At 53.7% G+C, this 21292-nt stretch overlaps 1 protein-coding gene across 1 annotated transcript in view; it reads right to left on the reverse strand.

Moving 5' to 3' along the window:
- Positions 1-21292, reverse strand: part of HPCAL1 (hippocalcin like 1) — a 113934-nt gene that overhangs the window by 14733 nt on the left and 77909 nt on the right. Inside the window, exon 2 of the mRNA XM_041755699.1 lies at positions 11409-11494. The gene's annotated coding sequence lies outside the window, so the exon portion shown is untranslated. The remainder of the gene's footprint in view (positions 1-11408; positions 11495-21292) is intronic.

The following is a 21292-nucleotide window of genomic DNA, read 5'->3' on the forward strand; positions in this document are numbered from 1 at the left end:
AATGTTCTTTCCCTCGCAGAAGCTAATACAACAGGAAGAGGAACTGTGCGTGCCTCTCCCCACACACCTCGTGCCTCTGAAAACACAGGTTCATCCATTCGGCTGCTCGCCTCAGCTGCCCAGCAAACTTCTACTCAACCGCCAAAGCCCAATTCACATGCAATCTATTCAGGATGTACATCCCAGCCCCCAGCAATTGCTCTCCCTCCGCATCCCAATGCCATTTTTTTTTGACCTATTTCTATCATAATCTCAACTTTTGTAACATTATTTACTTGTGTTTTCTCCCCCCTCAGCCTGAGCTTATTGAGGAAAGAGAATGCCTCATTCATGCCACAGCATGTTCTAGCCTCAGGGCCTTTGCATCTGCTGTTCCCTCCACCTGGTCTCAAGGTACATTCCCTCAACGTTTATATCTTTGCTGGAATCCTCTTGGGGGTTGCCTCATCCAAGGAACTCATCTCAAATAGCATCGGCCCTCACACCCTAGTCCCTCCCCCTGCCCCCTGGTCATAGCATTTCCTGCTACCTGGCACTGTACTGACACATTTATTGACCCTGCCTCCTTTTGTTCACCACAGTATCCCCACATTGCCCAGAACGAGGCCTGGCACACAGTGAGTGCTCGGTTAATATATCTGAAGCAATGGTTGTGTGCTCCAAGGGCCTAGCACAGGGCCTGGATGGACGAGCAGATGAATGAGTGAATGCGTTTCTTCCAGGACCCTCTTGCTCTAACATTTTGTGACTTCTCCAGTATTAGGGATACAGAAAGGAACATCATGGCTCAGGATGGCAAAGCGCTCTCTTGCTCAGCTTTGAAGCTCCAAGAAGGAATGTTCTGTAATTCAGACTTGGGTATTTTGAAAAGCTCCATTTAGGGCAGCCCGGGTGGCTCAGCGGCTTTGCACCGGCTTTTCACCGCCTTCGGCCCGGGGTGTGATCCTAGAGACCCGGGATCGAGTCCCACATCGGGACTCTTGCATGGAGCCTGCTTCTCCTTCTGCCTGTGTCTCTGCCTCTCTCTCTCTCTCTCTCTCATTAATGAATAAATAAAATCTTAAAAAAAAGAAAAGAAAAGAAAGAAAAGCTCCATTTACTGGCACGAGAGCAGCCATAGCAGAGGAGAGGGCCTGCCTGGGGCAGGTCAGACCGGGCATCCATTCATCAAACCAGTGTCATCTCCTCCGGGCCCCATGAACACGCCCCCAGCTACGTGGCCTGGCCAGGGTCCTCTCCGCCCCCTCCAGCTGGGATCTTTCACCCAGAACAACATCACTGCTACTTGAGTCTCCAGGGAAGGAGCTCTTCGAGCTGCTTGCCCAGTGGAGGAAGATAGGTTAGTGGAATAGACATAAATGAGCCTCTGGGGAGAAAAGGAGGAGGAGAGAGGAAGAGGAAATGCTCAGGAGGATGATCTTCCCCTTGTAGAATCTGTTAACACAACAGGAAAAGAACTCTAGGCAGGATCCAAAACAAGACCATGGGATTTTTCTTAACACCCAAACCACCACATACGACCATCCGTATGTGAGTTCCAGAGTTTGAGGCTCCCGGGGGCAGAGCCCCACTGCCAGGCTGGGGTGGGAGTGAAGTCTCTGAATCTCCCTTCTGTGCCAGGTGTGGGATCACCTGGATGAACAACAGAGACCCTTCCCAGTGCCCGAAGCCCCCCTGGCCCCCTACCCTCCATGGGCCCTGGGGGCAACGTGTGCAATGAGGCTGACTTAGGGGGGGACCCGGAGTGCAGGGCGGGAGCAGAATCAGTCTGTCCCCAAGCATTGGCTGGGAGGTCTGATAGGCGAGGTCTGAGCCAGGCCTCCAGGCTCCAGGGGCTCTCCAGGTGGGCGGATGAAGGAACAGCGTGTGCCAGGGCGCGGAGGCCGGGAGAGAGCCCAGCAGAGGCCACACAGCGACATGCTCGGTGAGCAGGACTGTAGAACAGGGCAGCCCTGAGGACAGGGTGCGGGGGAGGGGGGGCCGGGAGAGGGCCGGCAGGTGAGGCTTGCAGCGCCCCTCACCATCCCCAGCAAATACCCAAGCCCCACGGGGCGCTCCGGATGAGACAGGCAGCCGAGGACTCAGAGGCTATGACTATTCGATGGCCCACACGATCGAGCGAACCCACCAAAATCCCCCTTGCAGGGATCGGAGCCCAGCAGGGCTAACTGCTCTTTCAACGGAAGCTGCCCTGGCAGGCTGAAGGCTCAATCTCAATTCTGAGATTTCAGAAGCCCCCTGACCATCCCCTCCATAGATCTGATCCCGCTTCAGCCAGGCCTGGGAGCACAGAGCTGGTGGAGGGGTCCCCACCCCGCTCAGCTGAGCTTCTCACGTGTGGAGATTTGGGACACCAGCCCCCACACATCCCCAGGTTCCTTGTGTCCAGCTGCAGAAGGTCTCCAGCAGTGACCAAGCCTGCGTGCGACAGACCCACGTGGCCTGTGGCAGAGCGAGTCTGCGATTCCACGCTGACACTCCCGGCCAGGATGTGAACCCCAGTACTTCCACCCCTGCAGGAGGGAAACGCACCCTAGCAGGCTGCACCTACACACCCTGACCAGGGGTGCAGCTCTTGGGGGGCAGAGGGTGCACTGGGCCAGGCCCTGGGGTGCGGGGGTTCCCAGCCTCAGGGACCTCAGATCAAGCGTCTGCTTGCTCCTCTGTCATGGGACCAGAATGCCTGCTTGGGTGGCAGCTGCACAGAAGGGGCCACACGGGGTAGCAGGTGCAAAGAGCACGGCCAACCCTTTCTAGGCTCCCCTACCTGGCCTTACAGTCTTGGCTGTCTCCTAACTTCTCTGGGCCTCAGTTTCCTGAACTGTAAATGGGAAGAACAGCCCATGCCTGCTGGTGTCACCATGTAGCCATGAGGATAAAGGGAAACGATGGGCGTAAAGGGACTGACCAATTTAAAGCATCACACAAATATCTGGAGGTTACGTCACAGCTTTTAGGAAACAAGAAATGTGTGAGGAGGGATCCCTGGGTGGCGCAGCGGTTTGGCGCCTGCCTTTGGCCCAGGGCGCGATCCTGGAGACCCGGGATCGAATCCCACGTCAGGCTCCCCGTGCATGGAGCCTGCTTCTCCCTCTGCCTGTGTCTCTGCCTCTCTCTCTCTCTGTGACTATCATAAATAAATAAAAATTAAAAAAAAAAAAAAAAAGAAATGTGTGAGGCACTTAATGAGTTTAATTGCGGTATTGAGAAGAGCCAGGCTGGAGGCTGAGGCTGGAGGCTGAGGCTGGAGGCTGAGGCTGAGCTGCGGCTGAGACTGAGGCTGAGACTGAGGCTGGAGGCTGGAGGCTGAGGCTGGAGGCTGCGGCTGAGGCTGGCCAGAGCTTGGAGCTCGTGGGTCGCCTGCATTTCTTGCAGACACTTCTTGCCCGCATGCCCAGCACCAAGCACAAAAACCTGGGATCCCAGAGGCACAGACACATCCAGTGCGGGTGAGGGTCAGTGAACTCTAATTCCTGTTCTTCAGAGAAAGTGAGGGAAAAGGACAGAAGAAGGGGAGGTCCTCTGATGGCACAGCAGAGCCTCCAGCCAGCTCGTGCTGCCCGAGGTGCAAGTCTGGCAAAGCCGCCTGAGGACCGGTGGGCTCTCTGCCCTAGCTGGCCTCGGGGCCCTGTGAACCACCCCACCCCGGGGGAGAGAGAGGCAGGGGGAGCCCCTCAGGGAGCAGATGGGCCCTTCTCTAAGGGCAAGATGTCTCCTGGGGAGTCTGTGGCTTCTCCGTGGTTCGGGCCCGTTTAAGCAGGTACATGGAGGGGCCTGTTTCTTCACAAGACAAATGCCCTGAGGGACAGGGAGCTTTGCAGATACTGAGGCACAGGTCTGGAACTCGCCCAGAGCAAAACCCAGCATTCCGAGAAGGCTGAGCTGCTCCGATCTGTGAGGACGGGGTGTGCACACACAGGTCGCACACAGCACACGCCCCTCAGCAGATACCACACACACACACACACACACACGCACACACACCACACCCTGCCATACCACAGGCACCCCCACACACTGATCATATCTTTGATGCACGCACACCACGCGAACCACACCACATACCACATGCCACACAGCACATACACCACACACACATACACACACACAACACACACCCCGCATATATATAATCATGAATGCACACAGCACACATAACATGCCCCCCCTCCGTCCATACTGGGTGTGGTACCCCACTACTGACTGTCCAAATGCCTCAGTCTGTTCACTGGCTCCCAGTGGAAGAGAACCCAGGCCTGGGTGGGCACGGGTGGAGGGTGTTGCCAGGACGAGGGCCTTACCAATAATCAGTGGGATTTCACTCCTGGGAATGTTCTTAGCTTAGAGAAAATAGTAGGGGAGCTTGGGTGGCCCAGTCGGTTACATGTCTGCCTTTGGCTCAGGTCATGATCCTGGGGTCCTGGAATCGAGCCCCGCATGGGGCTCCCTGCCCAGTGGGGACTCTGCTTCTCCCTCTCCCTCTGTCCCTCCCCCAGCCTGTGCTCTCTCGGTATCTCTCTCTCTCAAATAAATAAATACATAAAATCTTTTAAAAACACAATTAAAAAGAAAAGAAAATAGGATGGGCCACGTTCACCATTCACTCATTCACTCCATGGCCATCTGACCCTCGCTGAACTTGCACAGAATCGTTACGCACCAGGACCCGAGGCTGTAAAAAGGGAGCTGTGGGCCCAACACGAAGAGCAGGCCGGAGCATATGCCGCGGCAGGTGGGGGACAGGCCTCGGAGCTGCTGTCTGGGGAGACGTTCTCCGAGTGGGGAAGGGTTGAAGGCGGCGTCCGAGGAGGAGCCCACAGTGTTCGAAGAGGTGTGGGTGAGAGCGTGAAATAGCACATTGTGGCTGGAGAAAGGCTGGCTCAGGGCACGGCAGAGAGCTGGGCAGGGCCAGCCTTGCGACTTTATCCTGGGGGTGTAGGGAGAACCACCAGCAAGTACCTGGGCCCTACCTCCCGGACCTGGGGCTGTTACCTCTTGAGGCACCTTCATGAGCAACGACTGGCCCAGCAGTGTAACGGTACTGAACAGTATAGGACAGTATGGGACAAATGGTTAGATAAATAAATGTAGGGTATGGGGAGGAGGGGCAGCTAGGGGACAGAAGAAAAAATACCATCAAATCCTAGGAATTCAGACTAATTAGTCAAAGGGTAGTTCACATTTGTCATGTTCGAGTCAAAAAACACCAAAAAAGTGTCTCTGAGTTCTTTCTCAGGTAACGGGCAAGGGCTGGACCCGACAGCTCAGCGAGGCAGATGAGTAGGCACGTGTAGCAAGGAGAGAAGTTAGTTGCTATGAGCACAGCTGTCATTCCCAACCTCAGATCAGAGGCCGGGGAGGCCCTGTGCCTCGAAGCGCTGCTTTCTTCGTCTGTGGATGATGACTTTGGACTACGTGGCCCCGAGGCATGTTTGAGCCCCGTGGAAGCTTCTACAGCACCTGGCAAATCCACTAGCTTGGCTGGAATGTATGTCCTTCTCCCCAGGATCTTGGTTGGCAGATCCATCGGCTTAGCTCCCTCCCCAGTAGATGGTGGAAAGCTAATTCCTGCCAGGTTCCCGCTTGAGTGACACCAGAATTCACCCCTCATGGGCCCCAAACGAACGGCTCCCAAACTTTGAATTCACGTGCCCCAAATGAAGGAGCTCTCCCCACCTTCTAAGACATCTGGGATAGAAACTGTCGGTAAGAAATGTCATCATAGATGTTAGATTTCCACGTTTTCAAGACACGTGTGGGCCCCGGGGGCTCTGTGGGTGCCGACAAGTGGCTCCGTCTGCAGGAAAGTCCACCCAAGGGGGTGCTGCCTGCAGCAGAGCTCCCGGGGGGCCAGCCGCCGCCAAAGGCCGGTTTGGTGCCGCTTACTTATGGCTCAGCTCACTAATCCAGATATTTTTTTCGTTTTTTAACTTGGAAGGAAACTTCCAGTGAAGCATATCATATGCTATTTGATTCATGTTTAATGTCTTTGGGAAGAAACAAAAACGGTAGGTCCTTCTCTACATAAATGGCATCAGCCCGGTAAAACGAAGGCGCTCGAACGGTGACGGGCCAGCCGCCCTTCCTGACCACAGAGGGTGCAGCCTTGACCTGCGTGACGGGGGCAGTGTTTAGAATCAGGAGTGCAGGCGGCTCATAAAAGCGGCCCTTTGCCATTCTTCCTCTTTAAATCCCAACATCAGAAGCCAGAGATTGTGCAGGGAGAGCCAGGAGCGAGTGAGAGACGCGGGGCCAGGTGCTGGGGGTACCAGGACAGGGTGCTCGCGGGCTGCTTACGGTCTACTGGGGAGGCAAGGCACGAGTTCCTTCTTGCTCCTCTAGGTTGTGGGAGCTCCGGGCCTGGGTGGAAGGAGGGGCAGGGCTCCAGGAGGAACCCCAGACTCTGGGTTTCAGGCGGAGGCCCACGTCCTTTCCTGAGCCCTTCCCCAAGGACGCAGAGCTGAGTTGCACTCACGCAGAGCGCGGCTGGGAGTAAGCCTGTAGCCAGTGAGCACAGCGCCTGGTACCCGGGGAGGCCCCAGTGCGTGGCCCTTGGTAAGAAGAAGGAAGTCAGGGAGCGAGGGAGCCAAGGGAGGGGGCGCTGAGGACCCCCAGCACCTCGGCAGGCCTGGCCCCGTGGAGCCCATCTTCCTGGGATTCTAGGTCTCTGGATTTCCCATCCAAGACTTTCCGACCCAGAGAGTCTAGAACTTCAGGGAAAGAGCCAGTCTCCTGGAGACCCCCGGAGGTCCCAGGTGCAGGCGCCAGAGCAAACCTTTGCTGACTATGTTCCCAGACTTCTCAGCTACAAATCTGCACATACGGCCTGACGGGTCCAAGAATATAGTCAAGGGGTCCACAGCACAGAAAACATGCAATCCGGGTTGACCCGGCAATCTGGGCTTTGGGACGTGAGAAGGATCAGTGCAGGAGGGCCTGAGAGGCCTGCATCATGGAGCGGGAGGGCCTGCGTGGATGCGGACTGCCAGCCCGGGGGGAGCCAGGAAGCAACGAGATCTTGGGGTCATCGATCATTCATTCATTTGTTCGATGTGTCCTGCTCTTTCGTCGCCGAGCAAGGGCGGACGTGGAAGCTAAGACACCCTTCTTTTTATTTCCACCTTTCATCTTCCCAACACAACACAGAAACCTCCGCCCCGGGGTGCTGAGGGGCAGTGATTCCCTTGCCCGGTGCTGGCAGTCCCTCCACCGATTCCCCAGCGGCTGAGAATGTCAAGCCAAGTCATGCATGCCCACAATGTGTGTGTGTGTGTGTGTGTGTGTGTGTGTGCGCGTGTGCGCACACAGGTGCACACACTGTGCAGGCATCTGCCCACAAGGCCTGCCGTGCAGGATCCGCCCCTGTGGCTGAGGCCCGAAGGGGACGCCCACAGGAAGCGATATTGCAAAGTCATCGCAAGTCACTATAAAAATAACCCTCCCCTTACAACACAGGAAGGATTTCCCCCTTCCAATGTCCTGCCTCAGAACCGTAGCCCTTTCTGCTTTGCGGGCCGCCTCACAAGGGCCTGGGGACGGCTCTCTGAGGCCCGCCCGGGACCTGCATGCCAGAGACACTTCAATGGGCTGCAAGCCCAGCGCCCAGAGGAGAGGCTAACCCGGCAGCTTGCTTTCCTGTCCAGCTCTGCAGGACCCCAAATCCCCATGCCCCTGGTCCCCGAACATCTTCCAGCAGAATTGTGGCTACATAGATCTCTGCGGGCAACAATTATGAAATTTTTGAGGAGGGGGTCACTACGTAAAGGACGAGGAGGTCCATTGTCCGGCCCCATGTTGGAAGCACTGAGATGCTGCTTATCACCCCGATTCCTCATTGGGTCAGTGCTGCAAGTGTCCGGCCCCTCGTGTCTGACCTACACCTGCTCCCACCTGCCTGGCCCGACTCCTATCCTGCACTTACCCATCCCCACAATGCGACACTAATCTCGCTGCTCCTTAATGACTTGGGTGCATTTCTGCCACAGGCCCTTTGCACCGGCTGTTCCCCAGGTAACAAGGGATCAAACTGCTCCCTTACAATCCTCAGGTATTTTCCAACACACTTCCCACCGAGGACTTCCCTCGGACCATGTCCAAGCCCAAATGCCGACACGTATTCTTTATCCTCCTGTCCTACTTGATTTTTTTCTCTATATTTTGTTGAGTTCAGTGTCTCTCTCCCCCCAGCACTCCTCTACCCCGTCTGGGCCCGTGTCTGCTCCAGCATCCTGACATCTGGCTCCTAGCCTCCGCAGGACCTGACCTGGCCAGGAGCATCCCTGCCAACCCCAACCCAGTATACCTGTGCCAACCCCCGAGCCTCAGCTGGGATACCTGTACACGTATACCTCGGTTCTGCTTTGCTTTCTTGCACCTCCTGGATAACCCATTTTTCACACACTGAAGGTTTGTGGCAACCCGGCATCAAGTAAGTCTATCGGTGGCATTTCCCAAGAGCATTTGTTCACCTTGTGTCTCTGTGTCACATTTTGGTAATTCTTGCAAGATTTTAAACTGCTTCATTACGATCATATTTGTGGCGGTGATCTCTGATCAGCGATTACAACTCGCTGGAAGCTCGGACGGTGATCAGCCTCTTTTAGCCACGGAGTTTTTTTTTTTTTTTTAAGATTTTATTTATTTATTCATGAGAGACACACACACACAGAGGCAGAGACACAGGCAGAGGGAGAAGCAGGCTCCATGCAGGGAGCCCGATGCGGGACTCGATCCCGGGTCTCCAGGGTCACGCCCTGGGCTGAAGGTGGCGCTCAACCACTGAGCCACCCGGGCTGCCCACCACAGAGTATTTTTAAAATAAGGTACCTACGTTGTTTTTTTAGACGTGATGCTATTTCACACTTAACAGTATAGCACACACGTAACTTTTATATGTGCTGGGAAACCAGGCACGCATCGACTCGCTTTATTGCTGTGGTCTGGAACCGAACCTGCGGTGTGGGCCGAGGTGTGCCTGCCCGCGATGTCCACGCAACACAGAGCCGATTCTCTGCCATTCCCAGCCCCCACGGGGTGGGGGGAAGCAGATGGACCTGATGAAAGCAGCAGCCTCCCCGCTCCACTATCCTGAGGCAGAGGCCCTGCCTGAGGCTCGTGTCCCAACCCGGGGGGGGGGGGCACTTTCACAAAGGTGAACAGGTCACACGAGAGATGGCAGGGAGAGGCAGAGGGCACACCCCCAACAACCACACGAAGGGGTGGGGGGGTCCTGCATGTGAGGGAGACTTCCTGGGGGGGACAGGCAGCAGGGAGGAGTGCCGCGGTGCCTGGGCCTGGCCTGAAAGCCTGAAAGCAATTCTCTTTGGGGGTTGCCGCTGGGGGTCTGATGGTCTGACCCGCCTGCCGACTCCTGCATCTGCTGGCGGGATCGTGGAATGAGCAGCTCGGCACCTGCCCTCCTCGCCTGCTGCCCCCTCAGACCCCTCAGAACCTCCAGACTTCTGAGACCCCCTCAGACCCCACAGGCCCCTCAAACTCCCTCAGACCCACCCCAGACCCGAGAGACCCCCTCAGACCCCCTGAGACTCCCTGAGACCCCTCAGGCCTCTAAGACCCCCTCAGACTCCTCCCCAAACCCCTCAAACCCCCCAAACCACTCCGACCCCCTCAGACCCTTCAAGCCCCTTCAGACCCCCTGAGGGCTATTATGCTGGGCACCCAGGAACCTTAAGATCACTTATTAAGGTGGTAATTAAGGTGGTGACACTTCAGTAGGTTTTGGGTCCAAATCTTAGCCCCACAGCTGAGCCCTAAAGGTGATTCCTGGGTGGGAAGGTGAGAATTATGTGCCTCAAGGGCCTAGAAACGGCCAGACTTCCTGTAAGGGCTCTGAGGCGGGCTCTCCAGGGCTGGGCCTGGCCCCACAGGGCTGAGCCCCAAGCGCCCCCACCCCACACTGCTCCCTCCTGTCGTGGGCAACAGGCCCCACACTCCCGGCCTCAAATGGGGCTTGCAGTTCTGGGGTGGGCCGGCCAAGCAGGGCAGGGCCAATGACTAATGACAGCCACTGTGATGATTACCAGAAATTGGGCAGGAGGAGGAAGAGGAAGGGTCGTCGGGCAGCTGAGGCCTCCCCACACCTCAGCTCTTGCAACCACCCCAAGACGGAGGTGTGACTGACCCTCTTACAGGCGAGACGGGGAGGCTGTGAAGTGGGCCCAGCGGGATCCTGTGTGCACAAACCCGAGGTCAGAGGTTTTCTCCCACCACCACCTACTTCCTCACTTGGGAACAGAACCCAGCACTGAACTCAGCAAGAGGAACAGCCGCACAGCAGAGGCAGCCGGGTCCTGGGCCCCCAGGAGCGCTTGTTCAGTGCGCAGCCAGCACCTCCCGGTGGGAGAGCCATCTGCTGGCAAGGGAGCCCTACGGAGTGCCTCTCGGGGACAGAGGACGGGCACTGGGTTCAGCCCCAGGGTCTGAAAGGCTTTGAGAAAGAATGAAACCCTCTGAGCTTGGCTGGATGGGATGGCCAGGAGTGGGCCAGGCTAAGAAAGAGGAAAGTGTTCTGAGCAGAGGCCACTGGGGAGCAAAGGCCTGGGGGCTGGACAGCACATTCAAACATCATAGGCACATTGCCGTCACTACAGCCTCCCTGGATCCCAAAGCCGGCAGTGGGGCTTGAGATGGGGTCAGGAGGGTGGTGGGTCCAGACCAAGGGCTTGTGGATCATGCTAATTACTGTGGATTTGACCCCTTGTCTGAGACGACAGCAGCTGGTTCCAGGTTTGGGGGCCAGGCCTGGTCAGGGAAGGCAGGAGGGGCCTGGGGTTGTGGGTGAGGAAGCGGGTCCCATGGCCAGTCTGCTTGGGAGGCAGGAAAGGCAGCAAAGTAGATAGGCTGGGACAAGTGGAGAGGCCAGAGAAAAGTCTGGGAGGACAGGGGTGTGGCCAGAGAGGTGGGGGGGGGGGGGTGTTTGAACCCAAGTTTAGTGAGGCCACGGGGGATGGTTGGGGGAAGAGGGAGGGAAGGAGAGGGGAGCAAGAGATGTGGGGGGAGGTTCAGCCCCGGGGCCCTGGGAAGACAGTTCTTTTGCCTCTGCGGAGGGTGGGAGATAGGAGCTTTCAGGTAAGTTCTAATTCCCAAATCAAAGCACCCAAGGACAAATGACCTACAGGAAGGCCTGGCCAGCTTCAGGCCAGAACAGGGAACAGAGAACCGAGAACCGAGAGGATCACAGGACGTCGGTGGGTGCTTTACATCCCAGAGTCTGTTTCCTGATACCTCATGGGTGTGCTGGGTAGGCTGGCCCTCGACTCCCGGATATCCCTGCTTTTCCCACTGAGCTGGGTGAAATCCTCACCAGCCACAGCCAGGTCCCCCACCCCACCCCCACCCTCTGGCCCTCACCTGCTTCCAGGCCCAGGTGGCCTCCCACAGCGACTTACCCAAGGCCGAGTGGAGGTGGAGACAGTTGGGACCAGAAGCTCTGGGGGCTGGTTCCACGTCCCTGTCTGGGCTGCTAGACCATGCCCTGGAAGAGAGAAACAACAGGTCACCTAGGATGTGGACTCTCTGGGACCAGAGCTCACTGCCTTTCTGGTGTCTTCTGTGTGCCTATCGGCGGGGACTACGGCTTCTGCAAGCCCCACAATAAGTACAGGAGAGCCCTGGCTCCTGGGCCCCCGGCCAGCCATCGAGGGCAGGGGCCATAAGCACATGTACCCCCTGCACTGGGAGGAAGGAAAGCCTGCCACAGTACCAATAGGGGACATCTCCCAGGGAGACCCTGGCCACCCCGTGTGAGGTCACCAGCCATCACGAGCTGGAGCAAAAGCCAGGCCTGGCCGGGAGCCCATGGCCTCTGTGGTCTTCACACCCAGAGCCTGAGCACTGGCAGCATCACTGAGTCACTGTGGCCTGTCACCAGGCTGCTGGTGACAGTAACCCCACAGGATCACTGTAAGGGCCCAGGGGATTGTGCACACCACAACCCAGCCCAGGGAGGGCTCATGGGAGCTCCCCCAGCCAAGTTCCCAGCCCTGCATGCAAAAACGGTCAGAAGGCATCACCGACCTCTAGGCATCGGCTCACAGAGTCACACAGTCACTATGAGAAGAGAACTCCACGCACGGTGGGCATCCTGGGTGCCCCGACCACTCCCTTTCCCCATCTTCAACCATCACCGCCAGCTCCACACATTCCACACACCCTGCCTCATGCTTGATGGATGGCTGACCGCCTCTTTCACTCCCTTCTGTGAACGAGCTGCACCGTGTATGTGGTGTGTAATTATAATAGTCTCATGGTCACCGTCCCTACACCGCCGGGTGCCCCCCAAAAGCTTCCTATACGTTTACGTCACTATCCAATTCAATCCTCCCAGCAGCCCTATGAGGCAGGCATAATGATGAACCCCATTTGCCACATGTGGAGACTGAGGCTTAGAGAAGCTAACTACTTGCTCAAGGGCATGTGTCTTCCAAGTGACAGAGCCAGAATGGAGCCTGGACAGTGCCGGGCTCTCACACCCCGGAAGGGTTACCCGCCTTCCCCTCTGGCCGGGTCCTTCTCAACCCCCCAAGCCCCTGTCATGTGTCTCTTCACCTGAGAGCCCACCCCTCCTCCTAAACGCATGTCCTGGCTATTTTATTATAACACATGGTGATCTCCTGCAATGATCATGATTTATACCCACTCGCTGGAGTGGCTCATTTGGCCCAGAAAAATCTGACAGGGTGATTTTCTGTAGGGTAGGGTGCAGATGCCAACAGGGCTCCCCTCGCTCCTTTGCTCCTGCAAAACGAGGTGCTGCATCTCCTCCAGTGGCCTCTGAGCTCCAGGACGGCGGGGCAGCACTGTCTCTGCCTCTGTGCCGCAGGTACGCAAGTGGCACTTGATAAGTAATCGATGTTTGACCAATGAAGGCCCCCAGATGCATCACATGGACATTACTAGAAAATTCTGTCCTTTTCCACCAATATAGAACTTATAAGCCAACTACATTATTTAGACTCACTGCTGGGATCTAAGACCTCGAGTAGAAAAGCCATACATCTTCCCACCAGAAATTCTCACTGGAAGGTCACTGTACTTTTAGACAGCACCACACACACACACACACGTACATATACACACATATATATGTGCATATATAAAATATTTTATGTATACATTTTATTTCATCATATAATGTATATTTTTAAAAACAGACTTTCTTTTTAGAGCAGTTTAATGTTCACAGCAAACTTGGGCAGAAAGCACAGAGCTCCTGCCCCCCCCCCCGCCCCCTCATGCCCAGCCTTCCCCATTATCAACACACCCCACTAGAGACCAGGGCACATTTACCACGGTTATGAACCTATGCTCACACACATTATCGCCCCAAATCCATAGTTCACATGGTTCACTCTTGGCGGCATACCTTCTGTGGGTCTGGACAAGGGTATGATGATGTGTATCCACCATTACAGTATCACGGAGAGACGTTTTACTGCCCTGAAAGTGCTCCGTGCTCCCCTCACCCTGTATTTTTTTTAGGCGCTTTCAAGTCCATGATCTTGGCTAAGCCATCTTGCAGCTCTGTAAGCCCTGCTTTGACACTCGGGGAAATCAGGCCCAGATAGGGTCAAGGGTCCTCCCCGGGGTTGCCTTTGCCAAACCCAGTAGCAGCCAGCAGCAGAATGTACAGGAAGCTTTGTGTCGGGGCACAATGTTATCATCCTACCCTTTTCATGGTCCTGGCACAGAGGGCCTATTCTGACGCCCAGTTCACAGAGGAGCAAACATACTTGGGGACACCTGCCATGGTCACACGTGGCTAAGAGGGATGGCAAAAATGCCAACTCCTAAACCCATTCTTGTTCTTTCCATTAGTTACAGGAGCTTTCAGGAGACGGTGGGAATGCAGTGAGCAAGCACCCCCTCGGGCCAGGGGGGCTCTGGAGCCAGAGCAGGTGCTCCCCCAGCCCTCAGCCCTCTTAGTGGGACCCTGCCCTCCCAGACACGCCACACTGCGTGACTAGTGCCACCGGACCTCGCTCAGGTGCAGGTGAGCCGGCTGTCCGCTATAAGGCCCTACCATTTCCAGCCTCCTGGGGGCAGTCCTCAACAATCAACATGCTCAGTGACCAGCTCAGTGTCAGGAGTGCCAGGTGAGAATACTGCTAGTCCACACAGACACCTTCTGGGGAGGCCACAGCCCTTCCTGTCTCACTGAGACACACACCAGCTCTTCCGGGGAAAGTACTGGGTGGCAGGAGAGCAGAGGAGGAGAAGCTCTGGTTCTGGGTGTGTGTCTGCTGCTGAGTGGCCCTGTGACTTGGGCATGCCCTGTCATCTTTGCCATTCTGTTTCCCCCTCTTGGACAAAGCCCGTGGGCTGCATCCCCCCTCAGGGATGAGCTCCGACATCAGGCATCCTAGCAGAAGGGGGTCCATCATTGCAGAGGCCTTGAAGGCTCTGGCTCCCTGGCTGCTCGGGAACACTCCATTAACTCAAATTGCAAATTTCCTTCTGGTTCTATCGCTAAGCCACAGGGGCTTCCCGGCCACCAGCTTTCCTGTGACAGATAAAGATTACAGTCATTGCTCAAGACTGAATCAAGTAGCAGAAGTCATTATGCAGAAATAATTATGTTGAGTTATGTCTGGTTGCTCCTGATTTCTGTCTAGCAATTGTTTTGCAAATGGTCTGCTTCTTCCTCTCCAGAAGAGCTGACTGCCGAGGCCTGGGTGATTCCAATAGACATAGTGGACACAATCCCACTGCTCCCAACTCCTGAGGGCGGGGAGAGCACATAAGCATCCAGGGTAATGTTGTCTGTGAGGCCCTTTGGCCGAGCCCTTGGGAGAGAGGAGATGTGAGAGACAGAAGCCCGGGAGGGGGCACACTCACACCTCAGCCTCATGCACCCCTGCACAGGACCCTCCTTCAAAGCCTGCTTCACACATCGCTTGCTCCATGGGGCCCTTCCTGACACCCCAACCTCCCCAGTCCCTTGCTCATGTTAGACATAAGACAGCTCCTTCTCTTAGGTTTGGGGGCCTCCAGAGAGTGACCTGCGCAGGTCAGAGCAGGTCTAACCCGTTCTTGTACTCTCCCAGCTCCGAGCACAAAGCAAGGCCTCAGGAGAGCAGAGAGAAGGACAGCACAGAGGGCTGTGTGGCCAGACTGCCGGGGCTCCAACCCTAGCTCTACAATAGTAGATTAGGCAATAGTATTGGCAGTAGTAGCAGTATTGGCAATAATAGAAGGCAATAGTACTGCCTGGCTGTGGGCCCCTGACCCATGGTTTAACTTCTCTCTGTCTCAGTTCCTAGGTATGTAAAATGGAGATGATAATCACCCTACCTAGTTCATCAAGTTCTTGTAACACCTAAATGAGCTAATGCACAAAATGCTTGGCACATAGGAAGAACTCACGTGTCAACAGTGACTGAAAGAGCAGAAGGAACAGACTTATAAGAATCTAAGCCACTATGGGACTCCTGGGTGGCTCAGTGGTTGAGCGTCTGCCTTCTGCTCAGGTCGTGATCCTGGAGTCCTGGGATCAAGCCCCACATTGGGCTTCCCACAGGGAACCTGTTCCTCCCTCTACCTATGTCTCTGCCTCTCTCTGTGTGTCTCTCAGGAATACATTTTTTAAAATCTCAAAAATAAATAAATAAATAAATAAATAAATAAATAAATAAATAAATAAATCTAAGCCAGTAGAAAGACACAAACTACCAGTCCTTACTCAAGAAAAATAGACAATCTGAAATAAAGAGACAATCTGAAATGCCTATAACAAGGCAACAGATTGAATTAGTAATCAATATATTACACACAAAAAAGCCCAGAACCAGATGGCTTCACTGCTGAATCCTACAAACATTTAAAGAATCAATACCAATTTTCATAAATTCTTCCAAAAAAAAAAAAAAAGAAAAAAGAAAAGAAAATAGAGGAGGGAACACTTCCCAACTTGTCAGTACTACCCTGATATCAAAATCAGAAAGACTTCACAAGAGAAGAAAGGGATAAACCAGTGTCCCTAATGGACATGGATGCAAAAACAAACAGATAAATCAACAAAATACTAGCATACCAAATCCAGCAACATAAAGAATAGAAAGAATTATACACCCTGACCCGGTGAAATTTATCTCAGGAATGCAAGATTGGTTTACCATCTGAAAATCAATGCACGTAGTACATCATAACAACAAAAATAAAAAGCAAAAGTCACATGCTTATCTCAACTGATGCAGAAACAGTACTTGACAAAATCCAACAGTTTCATAACAAAAACACTACATAATCTCGGAGTAGAAGGGAACTTCTTCAACCTGACAGAGTATCTGTGAAAAACTCACAGCTAACATCACACTTAATGGTGAAAGACGAGATAGATGCTTTCTACCTCAGATCAGGAATGAGACAAGGACGCCTGCTCTCACCGCTTCTATTCAACAATCTACTAGAAGTTCTAACCAGGCCAAAAAGGCAAGAAAAAAAGTACAAGATGAGAAAAGAAGAAAAAAACATAGGCTAAATCTTCATAATCTTGGATTTGGCAAAGGATTCTTAGATATGACACCAAAAGCCCAAATAACTAGATAAGATAAATAAATTGGGATTCATCAAAATTTAAGACCGGTGCTTCAGAGGATACAGACAAGACAATGAGAAGACCACCCACAAAATGGGTGAAAATATTTGCATATCTTATAACTGATAAAAGACTTGTATCTAGAATACATAAGGAACCCTTACAATTCAATAGAAAGACTTATAATCCAATTAAGTACGGGCAAAGGATGTGAAGAGACATTCCTCTCAAGAAGATATGCAAAGACCAATAAAACCCATGAAAATATGCTCCACATCATTAGTTATTAGAGAGACACAAATCAAAAGCACAATGAGATACCACTTTACACCCACAAAGATTTCTAGAATCAAAAAGTGATACAAGCATTGACAAGGATTTGGAAAAATCACAACCCTCCTACACTGCTGTTGGGAATTTAATGGTGGAGCTGCTGTGGAAAACAGTTTGGGAGTTCCTCAAGTGATTAAACATATAGTTGCCATGTAACCCAGAAACTCATGTCTTGGTATATTCCCAAGATATGAAAACCTATGGCCACACAAAGACTCATACACCATGTTCACAGCAGCATTGTTCATAACAATGAAATGGTGGAAACAACCCAAATGTCCATCGACAGATGAATGAGAACAAAATGTGGTATATTCATATGGTGGAGTATTATTCAGCCATAAAAAAGAAATGAAGTATTGACACCTGTTCCAACATAGATGAACCTTGACAAGACTACACTAAGTGAAGAAACTAGATACACAGGGGCGTGGGGGTGGCTCAGTCGGTTAAGCATCTGCCTTTGGCTCAGATCATGATCTTCGGGTCCTGGGATCGAGCCCCACGTCAGGCTCTCTGCCCAGCAGGGGAGTCTGCTTCTCCTTCTCCTTCTGCCTCTGCTCGTGCTCTCTCTCTCTCTCTCACTCTCTCTCTCAAAATAAATAAATAAAATCTTTAAAAAGAAAAAAAAAAAAAAAGAAACCAGACACAGAAGGATAAATATGACATGATCTCATTAAATATAAAATATCCAGAATAAGCAATCTATAGAGACAGTAGGTAGATTCATGGTTGCTTAGGCTGGGGGGTGGGGAGATAGAAGATGAGAGCTAAAAGGTATGGGGTTTCCTTTCAGGGTGATAGAAATATTTTAAAATTGTAGTGATGGTGGCACATATGTGTAAATGTACTAAAACCCACTGCCTTGTGTACTTTAAATGGATGAATTATACGGCCTGTGAGTTACATCTCAAAAAAGCTGTTGGGGGGACAAAAAAGGAATCTAAGTCAGGGTCTTTGGACAGAAGGGTAAAGAGCAGGCTGGCAAACTGTAGGGCTTCCCAGGGCTGGTGCTTCAGTTCTTGTCACCCCAGCTTGCCACCAGAACCCAGTGGCCTCTGGTCTGGGGATGTGGCCCCTAGGAACGCGCTGCAGGCGGAGGTGCAAAACCACCATGGAGACACCCCCCCAACCCACTGATGCAGTATGTGTTCCAGATGCATGCTGTGAACCCAACACGTGTGTCAGGTGTGGGGACCACAGCCCCCCTCTTGAGGAGCCCACGGCCAGTGGGGTACACCCAGGTATGCGCCAGATGTCAGGGCTGGGCACACAGACACAAGTGCTGTCTCTGCAGCCAAGGGGGTGATCCAGCCCAGCACAGGGAGGGGTGGGGTGGGGGGTGGGGTCCCTAGGACACACACTCAGGGATGGAGGTTCCATTGGCTGCTCAACTCAGCTCCTGAAATGGCCCAGGCGGCTACCCCAGAGCACTGTGGGCACCACCGAAGGAATTACAGTTCTGGGGCCTCTCGGGGGCCAGTTCCTGGACCCAGGCACTGAGGGACTCAGCACCCACTGTCCTCACTGGCCAGTCCTGGGGAAAACAGCTAGAAAAGCATCTTCCTTCCGTGCCCGATGCCTCCTCACACCCAGGCGCAGGCTTCCCCCACCCCGACTGTGCTCTGCGCCTCTCCTGCCAGCTCCCACCAGGGGCGGATGTGTGCTCCAGAGCTGACAAATTATTTTAATATATCCTGAAATCTAACTTAATTAGAGAGCAAAGTCCTCGAGGGAGAAAAATAGAGTGGGGTCTGAAGTCAAGATGGATGGGTTTTGGATTATGACTGTTTCGGAGATGACTGCAGATTATGACTATTTCGGAGGTGACTAATCCCACCACGGTCCCCAAGTCTCAGGGCAGATGCTCACAGAATACTTTCATGCAGACGTTTCGCACAACCACCACTTAGTAGAGGCATGTTCCTCCACGGCTCAGTTCAAGCACTAAGGGGCTGCATGTCCTGCAGATGTGAGGTCGCCCAGGCTGCAGATTTCGCAACAGGGAACAGGGCTGGAGGAGATACCAGTGGAACATCTAAGTGAACCCTGAGCCCCGCACAACCATGACCGCTGCCCAGCACCCTCCCTGGCTACCTGGGCCACCCGGTGGTGGCCCACCCCATCCCTGACTTCCGGTGAGTGTGTGCCATGTTTGATTGTAGCTCCCATGGCTGTCCCCATGACCAGGTGTTTGTGATTGTGCCACAAAACCAAAGGGGCCTATCTCTGACCCCTCTGAAAAACTGTTCATCTTACATGCTAAAGATGACCACACACATCCCATTAAACTAAGATTTCAACTTCTTGCTATACCCCTGATGGAAAGATTGGAACGTGTCCACCAAAAAAAACATGCAGGGGTGCTCGTAGCTGCAGGACTGGTAACAGCCTCCACTGGAAACTCCCCACGTCCATCTGCAGCAGATCGATTAATGAACTACAGTGTGTCCATACGACGGAAGGCCACAGAGGAACAGAAGGAACCTCAGTGACACAACACAGGTGAATCTCCAAACATGACATTGCGTGAAGCGGCCAGGCACAAAACACTTCACGCTGTATGATTCTATTTACAAAAAAGAATAAAAACAGGCAAAATAAATGCACGGTGGTGGAAATCAAGATCAGCTAGTCTTGGTGGGGGTGTTGATTAGAAATAAGTCAATTGGAGAAAGGCAATTATCCTATGGTCTCACTCATATGTGGGATGTAAGAAACCATAAGGGAAGGAGGGGAAACTGAGTGAGTGGGGAAAAATTAGAGAGGGAGACAAACCATGAGAGACTCCTAACTCTGGGGAACAAACAAAGGGTTGTGAAAGGGGGGTGGGGGTAGGGTAACTGGGTGACAGGCTCTGAGGAGGGCACGTGATGGGATGAGCACTGGGTGTTATAGTATATGTTGGCAAATTGAATTTAAATTAAAAAAAAAAAAGGAAGAAAGAGTCATGAGGGGACTCAGGTCTGCTCCTCTTGTGAAAATGCACACTTTAATGCAGACAGGTGAAACTTCAGTGAAAAGCTAAGCAAAGATAACGAAGCAGCCACTGTCACCCCTGCATCCATCCCCTGCCCACCTGGGGCAGGTCCCAGCACTCCCCAGCCTGGCTGATGCCCAGTGGTAACTTCTGGAAGCCCGAGGATGTCTTTGGGTCACTTGTAAAACCCCATCTTCCTCACCACATCTGTCCAGGGAGGCTCTAGGGGATGTGAATTTTCACAAAGTAAGGACCCTGTGGGACCAGCACCCAGCCTGCCCTCCCCGCACTGTCAGCCCATGCATGAGCAGCTACTCTGTGCCACCGGGGATCCCTGAGTATTGGCAAGCACCCTGCCTTCAAAGGGCTTGCCTTCCAGTAACAAGACACAAATGGAGAGGGGGCAGGAAAAATGTGTAAAGGGGGTCAAAAGGTAAAAAAAAAAAAAAAAAAAAAAAATTTACACACAGACTGCACCTGCACACACACATACGTACTGCCATGATTGTCACGGCGGGGAGGAGGGAAATCACACTGACTACCACCTCGGATTGCAAGGCAAGTATCTCCCCCCTTTATAATAAATCACAATTCGTGTGCCACCTCTCAGCAGGCACCAGAAATAAGGGGCGTCTTAGAACCAAGCCACGGAGGCCAGGGGTCATGTGCGATCATTCGTAAAGACCGGGATTCTCCGAGATCTGGAAGGAAAAGGAGGACCAGCAAAGACCAGGAGGGCTGGGGTGACCCTCGGGGTGCTCCTGCGAGTGCAAACTACTCGCTCTTTCTTCCAAGAGCGTCTGCCTTCTGATCCCCGCAGCGACGACGGGTCTCTCTCCAGTTCGCCCAGTGCAACAGGGGAACTGGGCCAGTGCGCAGCCCACTCCTCCTGCCTCCCGCTCAGGCCGGCGTCCTGCACGTTGGTTGGCGCATGTTCCGAGAGCTGCTCCTCCAGCTTCCCCCCTCTAGCCCCGCCAGCACGGCACCAAAAGGAACCAGGGAAATGCCCTAGATGATGGTTCTGGCACTGTCACAGTGCCCCCCGCCCCCCTTCCACCCCGTTCCCTCCTAAAGCCACAATCCTCAGTTCCTCTTAGGAGTCCACACTGCCCGCATTCCCAACTCACTGCACCCGATGGGGACCCCTGCCTTTTGCACCACAGAGGGGGCTCTGTCCCCACAACATGAGTGGCTGGGCCGCCTGCTGCCATCGGCCACGGCGGGTGGGCCCGCGCCAGCGCACAGGGGCTCTGCACACGGGAGCAGCGCGGCGCGGCCGAACCCATCGACCCTGGCCCCTCAGCGCCGTGCGGCATTAAATCCGCCGTGTTGGCTTTAACCCGCTGGGAGACAGTCTGTCCACCTCTTCCACCAGCGTCGGAGCCGCGGTAAGATGCTTGTCACTCTTCAGAAGGTAAGTACGC

This window comes from Vulpes lagopus, chromosome 5 (assembly GCF_018345385.1).
Source record: "Vulpes lagopus strain Blue_001 chromosome 5, ASM1834538v1, whole genome shotgun sequence".
Taxonomy (NCBI): domain Eukaryota; kingdom Metazoa; phylum Chordata; class Mammalia; order Carnivora; family Canidae; genus Vulpes; species Vulpes lagopus.